The sequence below is a fragment of the Microtus oregoni genome, unplaced genomic scaffold, assembly GCF_018167655.1.
Source record: "Microtus oregoni isolate MIOR12 unplaced genomic scaffold, Mior012 000049F_ref0000343, whole genome shotgun sequence".
NCBI lineage: Eukaryota > Metazoa > Chordata > Mammalia > Rodentia > Cricetidae > Microtus > Microtus oregoni.
Window position 1 is genome coordinate 10741555 of NW_024543223.1, and position 12650 is coordinate 10754204.

Consider the following 12650-nt stretch of genomic DNA (forward strand, 5'->3'; position numbering starts at 1 on the left):
TTCCAAGAGCCAGCTCATGCAGCAGGGACAGGTCCTGGTCCCACTGCAAGGGGTTGCACAAAAGACCAAGCTACACAACTGTAACCCAGAGGCAGAGGGCCTATGTTGTTCTCATACCAGTTCCCTAGTTGCCAGTCCAGAGTCCATGGGCTCCCACAAGCTCAGGTCAACTGTCTCTGTGGGTTTCCCCACCGTGATATTAATCCCTCCCATTACTCATACAATCCTTCCTCCCTCTCTTTAACTGGACTCTGAGAGCTTGACCCACTGCTTGGTTGAGGATGTCTGCATCTGCTTCCATCTGTTACTAGATGAAGACTCTATGATGACTGTTAGGGAAGTTACAAATCTGATTATAGAAGAAGGCCAGTTCAAACATTTTCTCCACTACTGCTAGGAGTCTTATCTGGGGTCATCCTTGTGGGTTCCTGGGAGTTTCCCTGGTACTAGGTTTCTCCTTAACCCCAGAATGGCCTTCTGTATCAAAATATCTCTTTCATTACTTTTTCATTCTGTCCCATTCCAAACTCAAGTATCCTAATCCTTCACGTTCCCTCCACACCCTCCTCTTTACCCTCACCCCATTCCCAGTTTGCCCAGGACATTTCATTTATTCCCTTTTCCCGGGGAGACACATGCATCACTCTTAGGGTCCTCTTTGTTACCTTGCATCTCTTGGGTTGTGGACTATAGGCTGGTTATCCTTTGCTTTACATCTGATATCCACTTATATGTGAGTACATACTGTGTATGTCTTTGGGGTCTATGTTGCCTCACTCACTATTTTAAATCTAAAAAATGGGGTACAGACTTAAACAGAGATTTCTCAACAGAAGAATCTCAAATGACCGAGATGCACTTAAAGAACTGCTCACTTTTGTCTTAAGTTAAGCATCATACCCTCTGAAATGTCAGTCTTCTCAGGGATGTTGAAAGCCAAAATTGAATAACTTTCATATTTCCCTCTTCAAACTGCTATCATATAGGTCTGGTTATAATTCCTGTGCTTCTATTCTGACTTTTTCTTTATCTGATTGCTTTAGAATCTTCCTTAAAGACAGACAGATCAATTTGGACTTAAGCTTAGTACTGACTGGGTGGTGTTCAGCCTCCTCTGAACATGTGTTTTGTCTTCCGCAGACAAAGGAATGGCACTAACACACCTCCAGTTGGATGCTATTTTTCTTTTAAACAAGCTTCTGTATTGTGGATAATTCTAGTAAAGAGAAAGAATTAATGTTTAAGCTGTATCTTCCCGTAGAGTGGAGAAAGCAATTGAAAAGGTTAAAGAGATGGTGGAGAGATGGTTCGGAGTTTAAAAGCACTTGCTGCTCCTGATGAGGACTCTGACTAAATCCCCAGCACCGACATGTTGGTTCACAACTGTGTGTGACTTCAGTTCCAGAGGATCAGATGCCACCTTTTACTTTCATAGGCACCATGCATGTATGTAGTGCATATAACTACATGAATGAAAACACTCAGACACATAAAATAAATAAATCTTTAAAGGGGTTGTGGCAAAGAATGAGTTATTTTTCAGTGAAAAGTACCTGTAACTACATTGTTAATGATAATTATAAAGGTTGAAGTGTCCCACTATTCCATACCCACAGGCCAAATAAACAATATATCATTGTTTATAAAACAATGATATCATTCAAAACCCTGGGACAGAATTAATAACGTGAATTTCAAACCAGAGAGGTTTGGGAACCAGGAATATTGAAGGAAGAAATGAAACTAAACCTAATCTGTCAGTTAGAGTTAACTCAACCTTCTGATCTCTGTTTGACTCGCATTCTCTTTAGAGTATTGGGAGGTCACAGTCTTTCCTTTGCTCTGTCCACAAACTCTCAGGCCTCCTGGAAACAACCAGATATACATATCTGGGCACTTTGTTTCCTGGTCAAATATGATGTAAAATTAGCAATTATAATAACAATTCACTTTATCAGTGGAAAATTTTATTCTTGGACTTTTATACAGTCCAGGGTACTTTTGAGCTTCATTCAAAAAATTTTATTGTGTATTAGAGATGATTTAAAACTCCTCCAAATATTCTGGCACAGAAACAAGCATTATATCATGGGCTCCCTAAACTACGCTGGCTCTAGGGTTATAAGAGACAATGTGACATGAGCCCTTATATTTTTCAGCATATTAGAAGCACCAACTGTTGTCACACTGTTAGGCATATGGCCAGGGTACATCACGGAAGCTTGGAAGCCTAGAAAGTGTGAAGAGTACAGAGTGCCCAACACATTGTAGAAACAGAGACCAGAGAATAAGATAACAATGACTCTGAGGCTATGGGGAATACTCATGCAGTATTGGTGGGAGTGCAATCTGGTACAGTCACTATGGAAACTACTGTTGGGTTCCTTAGAAAATTAGAAATAGATCTACATTATAACCCAGATTTACCAACGTATTCCCAAAGGACTCTCTCCTCATCCATGTTCTTAGCTTCTCTATCCACAAGAACTAGGGCATGGAAACAGCCTAGATGCCCTTCAATGGGAAAATGGATAACTAAAATGTGTTTCCTATATACAATGCAATAATATTTACTTATAAAGAAAATTTTACTTATGAAATCTGTAGGTAAGTGGGTGGAACTAGAAAGCATTACACAGAGTGAGTCATTCCAGACCCAAACAAATGTCACATATTCTCACTCATGTTGATATTACTGTCAAATTTTTAAATTTGTGTTTCTAATGAAGAACCTATTGAGTCAGTGGAACTAGAAAGCAATGTTGGTGGGGAGGAGAAAGAAACAGCTTAAAAAAGGAAAGAGTGTAGAATATATGTGACAGGAAACATGAAAACAAATGCAAAAACAGCAAAACGAGTAGAGGAAAATATTAACTTAAAAATATGGAAATGTGCTATTTCTTAAGATATATATGCATCTATTCATATAAAAGAACTTAATTCAAGTAACCCTATATAGAGGATGCCACTCCTTTTGCTGGGACAAATCTCTCTGGTTGGCACAAACTGGATTTCTTCATGTGCTAGGACTAATGTGTATGATATCTTCAGCAATAGGGTTTTATTATCAAGTTTTGATGGACAACAAAAAGCAATGGAAAAAGTCTATATTGTTCAGGGAGTCCCTGAGAAACCTATGACCAAAAATTCATGGGGATGTATTCTACACCTGCCCCTGGGATTTATATTTGGCAGCCTGTTGATTATCGGAGGAGTACTGGTAGGGGCTAAATAGATCCCAGGGTGAACTACTGTTATTTTACTAAATAGACACAGTATCAAACTGCCTTCTAAATTCTTAATATGTCTAGATTATTGAAGCCCTCAAGCTTTATTAGAAAAGTTTCTTTGTGCAGTGGATGGAAGTTAATGCAGAGACTCACAACTGGTCAAAATAAAGAGAGTAAGCTTTGGTGACATACTTGGCCACAAACGGACATGTATATGTTATATCCTTTCACCAGGGACCATCAAGGAAGAGGCAGAAAGATTAGAAAAACCAGAAGTCAGGGAACATTGGAGAAAAACAGTATCTTTTAGATACGATAGGCTCACTAAACTTGTTCACTCACAGTAACTATGGTTGCCTACACATGGCCAGCACACAATTAAGTCAGTCAATATTACACCAAGGCTTGGGGAGGGGAACAGTTAAACCAGTCCTAGCTGAGAAGCTATTGACAGTCACTGCCTTTGATGGGGAGGGAGAGTCAATTTCTTTTTTTCTTTTATTTATTTTTTTCCTCCCAGCCTCCCATTTCCCTCCCCCTCCTCCCAACCTTCTCCCCCTCCTCCCACCCTTCTCCTCCTCCTCCAACCCTTCTCCCCCTCCCCCCCTCCTCTCCCCCTCCCTCTCCAGTCCAAAGAGCAGTCAGGGTTCCCTGCCCTGTGGTAAGTCCTAGGTCCTCCCCCCTCCGGTCCCCAGTTAGTTCCTTGGGCAGCTGAGGATAGGGAACCTGAAATGACCCTATCCTATAGCAATACTGACGAATATCTTGCATATCGTCATAGAACCTTCATCTGGTGATGGATGGAGATAGAGACAGAGACCCACACTGGAGCACCGGACTGAGCTCCCAAGGTCCCAATGAGGAGCAGAAGGAGGGAGAACATGAGCAAAGAAGTCGGGACCACGAGGGGTGCACACACCCACTGAGACAGTGGAGCTGATCTATTGGGAGCTCACCAAGGCCAGCTGGACTGTGACTGAAAAAGCATGGGATAAAACTGGACTCTCTGAGCATGGCGAACAATGAGGGCTGATGAGAAGCCAAGGGCAATGGCATGGGGTTTTGAACCTACGGTAATGTGCTGGCTTTGTGGGAGCCTAGCCAGTTTGGATGTTCAATTTCTTTTAAGGGTCTTGCCCCTGGAAAGTCAACCATGCTCTGAGAAGGATGATCCCAAATCCCTAAGTATAGAGTGGCACAAACTGGTGGATTATTACATAAGAGTATATGTTCTAACTGTTATGTTGGTGTCCAGCCTCGATGGGGTGTGCATATTCCAGGGAAAGCGTGTGTAGATTAGAAATGCCAGGCAGATAGAGCAGAGATGCAAGAGAAATACAGAGACATAAGATAGAGTTGGGAAGGCAGTTCAGTGAATAATGAATTCACTCACCTTTATTTTCCATGCTTATATATCCCAATCCAAAAAGGGGGGGGGGCAGGGAAGAAGGCAAAAGACTTCTTTAACATGATACAAAGAACAAACAGGGAAATCATCTCTTTAATACCTGAAGCATCAAGCAACTATATCCTGAGTTAAGTATTCTGTTTGTTTAGGCAGGACATGCAGCAATAAACTTAGACCAAGTATCCTATAGGTAGCCACTCCCTGGGTCAAACCTCCTATCATCTCCTTGAAGGAGTAGGAATATTCCTGAACTCTCTGACCTTTGGTCAAGGTGAAATGGATTCATCTCTGTGAGCTGTATTAATACCCCAAACACCATGTAACCACACCCTAGGGTGTGTGGGAGGTCCTTCTGTCTATGTGCTTCTTTTATTGGTTATAAATAAAGGAATCTTTATGAATAGAGGAATTTCTTTGGGCCTATAGCAGAGCTATAGGGGAACAGAGCTAGGTGGGGAAAACTAAATGAAATGCCGAAAGGAAAAAGACAGAGTCAGAGAGATGCCATGGAGCTGCCAGAGTCAGAAATGCCAAAACTTTGCCGGTAAGCCACTGCAATGTGGCGATACACAGATTAATGGAGATGGGTTAAATTAATATGTAAGATTAGCCAGTAAGAAGCCAGAGCTAATGGGTCAAACATTGATTTAAATACTATATCTTCTATGTGATTATTTTGGAGCTGAGTGGCTGGGAACCAACAAGCAGCCCTTTCCTCCAACACCTAGGTCAAGATATCTTGTTAGTATCTACACCTGAAGTGAAACCTCTTGCCAATAGCCTTGAAGGAGCAATAATAGGCCCAAACTCTCTGACCTCCTGTCAAAGTGGAAGGGACCCACTTCTGTGGGATTCCACACTATTATATGTTATTGGAATGGATGTAAAGCTTGAAAAGAAAAATTATACCTTATTTTATGACTGAGTGATTGTAACAACACAGACTTTGTTTACCAAGATAGAGAAGATTGAAGGATAAACCATAATGGGTTAGGAAATTGCTTTCTAGGGTTAATTTGTTGTCTGCAGAGGCAATAAAAAGAGAAGAGCCTGCAGACTGGTGTTCAGACAGCAAGCTAAGCCCTTGGAGAAGTTTGCCATGCTCTCTACGAAACATCCCAGATACTCTAGCCCGACTCTGATGTTCCATTCTCCTTTAAGCTCTCTCCACCTCTTCTATGACTGTCTTTGGCTCTCATTCTTACCTGCATGCAAACTTGCAGTGCATTCAGTGTGGCTGCATTTGGTTCATCTTGCATTCCTTCACACCCAGCCTATGATAGGTACATCACATATTTAATGGTTGCAAAAATGTTTCATTTAATAATACATTAGTATTCTGATTGAGTAGGAAAAGAACAAATACCTATATTTAACATCTGTATTTTACAGATATGAAATATTAGCGAATTGTCTTCCATCTTCTAGTTTTAAATCACTGTTTTCAACAATGCCTCATGCAGGACGAGACACACAAAAAGTACTGAAGTGGCAAAGTGGACCTGGGACATCTATTTTAGACATTTTTCAGAGGTCATAGATATATTTATAAGTTGTCAGTGCCCATATGTCAAAGCCAGGTGCTTACAGATATATTTGGATAAGTTTATTGAAAATTGATTAAACTGTATTAGTGGAGTAAAGTATGAATGCTGGAAATGTCACTGATGACAGTCCATAGGCACTACCATTTAATTATCCTCTTTTTACCTTAACATTTTAGAATATAAAGACCAATCATTTATATCCTGCTTTTCCTCAAAAATAGAAAATACAATTAGAGCTATTTGAAATATAATTTGAGCCACAAAATGATATACATTTCCCTATATCTTTTCTGAAGTATGAAACAAAAACAAAGTTGAAAGTGTGTTGATAGATATGATCTTCCTCATCAAATTTTGTTAAACATGCATCCAGGAAAGTGTTTACAACATATAGGTTACACATTTTTTAAAAAAAACTTTGGTTTTTTATTCAATTTACTTTTTAGTAATTTACTCTATTTTTCTATTTTCATTTTTATTTTCAGTAATTTACTCTATTTTTCTATTAACAGAAGTAGACCAATTGATTTTATTTAATATCTTTATTTGCCCCTTAAAAACTTTATATAATTATACAATGTATTTTGATTATATTTACCCATTTCTAGGTATTCTCAAAGGTGTTAATTATAAATGAGTTTATATATTATCAACAAATTACATCACTGGCTTGAAAATTTTTCAAAGTTGTAAATTTTCAGTCTTAGAATATGCATTGTGCTTAGAGAAAGAGCACCAGCACAGATCTTAACCCTGTATGACTGGCACCCCAATAAAAAAAGGAAAACTGGGTACAGACACACACAAGAGAAATTAAGTAAAAATACAGGAGGAATATGGTTACCCACTGCTCACAGAGAAAGATCTAAAACACATGATTCTCCTATAACTTCCAGCAGGAACTAAGCTATCCTTCACCTTGGTATTGTATTTCTGATTTTTGAAAATAGTAAGAAACCATGTTACTTCAGCTTCTTGCATATTACTTTGTTACATAAGCTCTATCAAGTCCATAGGAATAGTGTGTAATATTACATCATAATATACAAAAATCACATCAATATTTCATGTATTCAGCCACTAAAAACATCTATTATTATTTTCCCCATGGATTCAGAAAGTGTTTTATTGGCACTTCAATAGAAGTAAATCACAATTTCCAATTTCTTTTCCTTTATAAGCTTTGTGTCTTTATTTCCTAACTTAGAATTAGGAAAGCCCATACATAAATATTTGCTGACAGGAACTGAACCTGTCCTTCCAAGCTGAATCTCAATGGGGACACTGGAAGGCATTTGTCTACCTGAATTTCACTTTTTTTCATCAATGAAGGGTGGGATTGAATCACTGAGGCAACACATTATTGGTACAAAGGACAAAAGTATACATTCAAATTTTGACTTAGCCACTGTCTAGCATGATGACAGAAGGTTCCTTCACTTCATTTCATCTTATTTACTTTTGCAAAATGTGAATAATAGTATTGAAATCATGGAGTAGGAATAGTTATGAAAACATTGTGAAGTAATAAATATGAAATATCTGACATGTTGAGCAATCCAAATAAAGCTCACTTTCTTCTCATTTAAGTTTCAAAATATTGTGCCTCATAGCAGTAGGACTGGTCCAATCTTGAAGTAACTTCTCAAAACCTGACTTGAACTATTCTAAGGAGAAAACGAAGTTGTCGAAAGGAGGTTACTACCCCTGCACATTTTGGTCCATACCCATGCTGAGCAATCACTTCCATCTTCTTTCAATCTTTGTTCTTACAAAGATGTTTTAAAAGGCAAGAACGATGGTCTTTTGAGATCGCCATGACATGCCAAAGTGTGATGTCATTTGGTGTTGAAACATCTCACCATCTTCTCTAATATCACCTCTTTTGGCTGGGATGTCTTGAATATGACAGAAGTGGTTTTGCTTAATTCAAAACACTAGTTAAAAGTTCCTCCTAATCTTGGGCCAGTATCAATCTACCTTGAGGATTCTGGAATGCTCCTTTACTTGATGATTGCAACACAAACTCAAAAATAACCCTGAAATCTCCTAATATCAGTTATAAAGGAACATGAAACAAACTTTAGTGAAGATAAAAGTGTTATCAATTATTAGGAAAATACTGAGGTCTCTGTCATTCTTAGTACTCAAAGCAAGGCCCTTGAGATTTTTCTAGTAGAATCCAAAGGGTAACAACTTCTTCTTCTTCTTCTTCTCCTTCTCCTTCTCCTTCTCCTCCTCCTCCTCCTCCTCCTCCTCCTCCTTCTCCTCCTCCTCCTCCTCCTCCTCTCTCTCTCTCTCTCTCTCTCTCTCCTCCCTCCCTCTCTCCCTCTCTCCCTCTCTCTTCTCGCCTGTTGCTCCTGTCCCCAAGGCTAGTGGGAGCAGTCCCCACTTTCTCTCTTTTTATGTTACCTTTCCCCAAATAAAAACCCCTCCATGTGAGTCCTGTAGCATGGCATCTTTCTCTCTCCTGCCATTTTGTTAATTATAACAATGGTTGTGTAAAGTTCAAATGTTGCTTATATAGAGCCAGATTGTCTTGTATTATTTTAGCACTCTAATGATCATTATTTACCTCTGTATCTGATCTAACATCTTTGTGGTAAAAGAACATTTCATAAAATATTATTAACAAGCTACCAACAACTCAAAAGCTAAATGGCATTTTCATAAAATATCTGTGACCTAGGGTAAAGTTTACATACTTTGCTATAACCTGCTCACCTGATCCCCACAGATGCATTTGGTAAGTGCCTTGATTTATGACTTCCTTTTATTCTTTAACTATAAAAACTGCATGAAAACCTTCCATGTTGGAATAGATCGTGCAAGGCAACCTGAATGTATATCTCTGGCTCATGGTTACTTAAATCTGGCTTAGAATAAGCTTTCTTATTTCCTTTGAGTTGAAAGCTGTGTTTCTCATTGACACTAGCCAATAGAATTAAGAATTTTCACCCGAGTGATGGATTATTTCATGTGTTGACCTAATTTGGCTGTAGGGTGCTCAGAAAGCAGGTTGGACATTATCCCTGGACGTGTCAGTGACTTTGCTTGAGGAAAACATTAGCGTCTAAATTGGCAAACTGAGTCAAGCTGACAGCCTTACATGTAAGGTGTCATTTATTCACCAAGGACATAAACCAAGCTACAAGGCAGAGGACGATTACATTCGTCATTCCTCATATTGTTGGACTTGAATGAGAACACTGACCTCCTGCCCTTCTCTCTTAGTTTGTGGGCTCGGCACTCGGACTGAAATTTATACTGTTGACTTTCAAAGTCTCTCAAACCTTTCAATTGCTTATCTCATTTCCTGAGCATCCAGTTTTTAAATGGTAGGCCATAAGACCCCTTACCCTCCATAATCCTGCAATCTTCCTGCCTGCCTGTCTGTCTGTCTCTGTCTCTCTATGTCTCTGTCTCTCTGTCTGTCTCTGTCTCTCTCTTTCTGTGTGTGTGTGTGTTTGTGTGTGTGTGTGTGTATTTGGGTGCTGGCTCTGTTTCTTTGGAAAAGAAAATATACCAGTATAAGGTGGGAAATGGCTTAGCTGGCATTGCTGTTTCTTTCACCATAATTAAAACCCATTGAAATGAACACTACAGACTCTAAGGTCAGTTGGATGTTTGTTTTTTGTTGTTGTTGTTTTATTTGTTTTTTTTTTCTGATTTTTTTCAATTAATAATCAAGTGAACAAGTGCCTCCTGCCAATTTTCTAGCTTGGTACTATACATTATCTCTGAGAGTTGTTTATAGAATTAAAAGATTTGAGACTGAGTATCACTGAATTGTCTATATGAGCCTAGAATCCAAATCCAACAGGAATCCCAAATAGGCAAATTCATATTTTTCCCCTTTTCTAAGACCCCTGGATACAGAATATCCTCTGTGAACTAGCCAGGAGAGAAAAAATCCAGCTTTACAACACATGTAGCCTGAAAGGCAAGGAAAGAAACATTTAAGCTGTTATTCAAACAAGTTTCATTCCAATTACTACTTTCCTTTCTGTCAGAGTCAATTATTCTTACTAGTGACATGGTCATTTCTTGTAGAGTTGATCGGATGATCTCTCTTTATATTTTCCCCTGGTCTTTTCCCTTCTGGTTGCTTTTGGTTGTTCTGTAGTGTTGTTGTTGATTTTCCTGCTGTAGTCAGCACCATGAAGTGGCTTTTACATGACCATAAAATAAAATGAATGTGCACAGGAAAAGGAGCTTTGCTCCAAGTCAAGTATTGGGCAGCTCAGCTTACTCTGTACTCAGCTTCACAAGCAGAGACCTGTCTGAAGGACCTGTTTATGCTCAGTGCTTAAAGGCACAGTGACCATTAGCTAGGTGACATGCCCCATGTCTCTACTGGTCTCTATTCAGCTGATCAACAAGGGATTTAGATGGAAGCTCAATTTTGCCTTGTGACACAGATGATTTTAATGGGATAATCGTGGCATGGCATGGTGTTAATCAGGCCACCATACCAAAGTTGGGTACCTGTCAGCACCTCCATGATGCTTTTAGCATGTACTCTTCATGAGTCACCATGAAACAGCAAAGGAGAAGTTCCAAGACAGATCTTAAGTCTACCTAATATGTGGGTAGTTAGTTGGTTTTGAGTAGTGTTCACACAACCAGGTTGGATCTCTTTTTGCTGTCATCTCGTGTTGTCTTGTGTTCTCTATTTCTTCTGAAAAGTGACCCTGACTTTCAAAATGATAGTCATCATGATAATTTAAAAATATTTTATTACTGACAGACCAACAGCTCACATGTTCAGACTTTGCCCGTTAAAATTGCTATCATTTCCTCAAAGAGAAAACTCCTAATGTTAACATGTTTTTCTTTGCTATATTCTGGTCAGTGTCATTCACTTCTGTTCAAGGCTGACAATCCTAGTGGTTTTCCTTTGTGATTTTTCTTTTACATACAGCAAGCACTCAGCAAATCCCTTTCAATATAAGTGTTAAGTGATAAACTTTTGAGGTGAAGCCCCACACCCCCAAGCATAAAAGATAATATACCCAGGCCAGCAACATGAACACATTTTGTGCAAGTTCAATTAGTCATCAAATATTTCTGAGTTATACCATTAAGGACTGAAAACCAAAGATATTACTAGAAATATGGAGTCTGGAACAATGGCAATATGGATTCACAATGTCCCCCAAAGATTCATGAACTTGAACCATTGGTCGGTCCCTTACTAGAAAGACTATTCTTAGAGGTAGTGGAACCTCTAGGATGTAGAAGGTACCTAGAGAAAGGAATTTTGAGAGACATCTCCTGGAGCTTATAGTAAGAGCCATATCCTGTTACCTTTGCTTCCTGATCCATCCAATTGTGAGCATGAAGTTGATTCACATTCCTGCAACCACAACCTCAAACCACTTCTCTGCCGTGAAGGGCTATGTGTCATAAAACAGTGAGTAAAAAGCAACAAGCTGTAGGAGGAGGAGGAGGCTGCTTCTTGGATCTTGGCTGCTTAGCAAAATAATCACACAGAAACCATATTATTTAAATCATTGAGTGGCCCATTAGCTCTAACTTCTTATTGGCTAACCCTTACATGTTAATCTGACCCATTTTCATTTATCTGTGTATCGCCATGTGGCAGTTACATACCAGGTAAAGTTCCCAGCATCTGTCTCTGGTGGCAGCTCCTTGGCTTCTCTCTGACTCCACCTCCTTTTCTCCCAGCATTTAGCTTAGTTTCCTCCACCTAGCTCTGTTCCCCTATAGCTCTGCTATAGGCCCAAAGCAGTTCCTTTATTAACCAATGGTATTTACATCATACAGAAGGGAATCTCACACCAACTCCCCTTTTCTGTTTAAATAAAAAGGAAGTTTTAACTTTAACATAGTAAATATATACATATATATATATATATATATATATATATATATATACAGGTATCAAGTAAGAATTATAGCTCTATAGCATATCCTCCTTCAAATGTAAACAAACATTTATAGAATATATTTGGGAATATGGGCGTAGTTTTGTCCAAACTTTTTTGCTGTTTATTGGACAAAGTGATTTTTGGGAGTGTTTAAGGGAACCTTTTAGGGTGTCTTGGTCCATAAAGTCTGGAAGCACTCAACAGGTTCTTATCCTCTGTGGAAACAAGAGAGGAACTTCTTTTCCAAAGCAATATATTCTTAGACTCAAATTTTGAAGTAAAGATACCTTTATAATATACATGCTCATTTAGCTTAGCAGCCCATGCAATGAAATTTCTCTCTGTACTTAGCTCCTTTACAGTCAAAAAATTGAAAGAAGACACAATAACATACATAAATCAGACTCTCTATGAATGTTTTATTTTTTAATTGTATATTTCTTTTATTTATTTATCTATCTACTTATTTATTAAAGATTTCTGCTCCTTCCCACCACAGCCTTCCATTTCCCTCCCCCTCCCCTATCAAGTCCCCCTCCCTTGTCAGCCCGAAGAGCAATCAGGGTTCCTT

The 12650-nt window shown here is 38.9% G+C and overlaps 1 long non-coding RNA gene across 1 annotated transcript in view; it reads right to left on the reverse strand.

Moving 5' to 3' along the window:
* Positions 1–12650, reverse strand: part of LOC121436394 — a 307599-nt gene that overhangs the window by 23224 nt on the left and 271725 nt on the right. The window contains exon 2 of the long non-coding RNA XR_005972703.1: positions 5844–5912. This is a non-coding gene — a long non-coding RNA (uncharacterized LOC121436394). The remainder of the gene's footprint in view (positions 1–5843; positions 5913–12650) is intronic.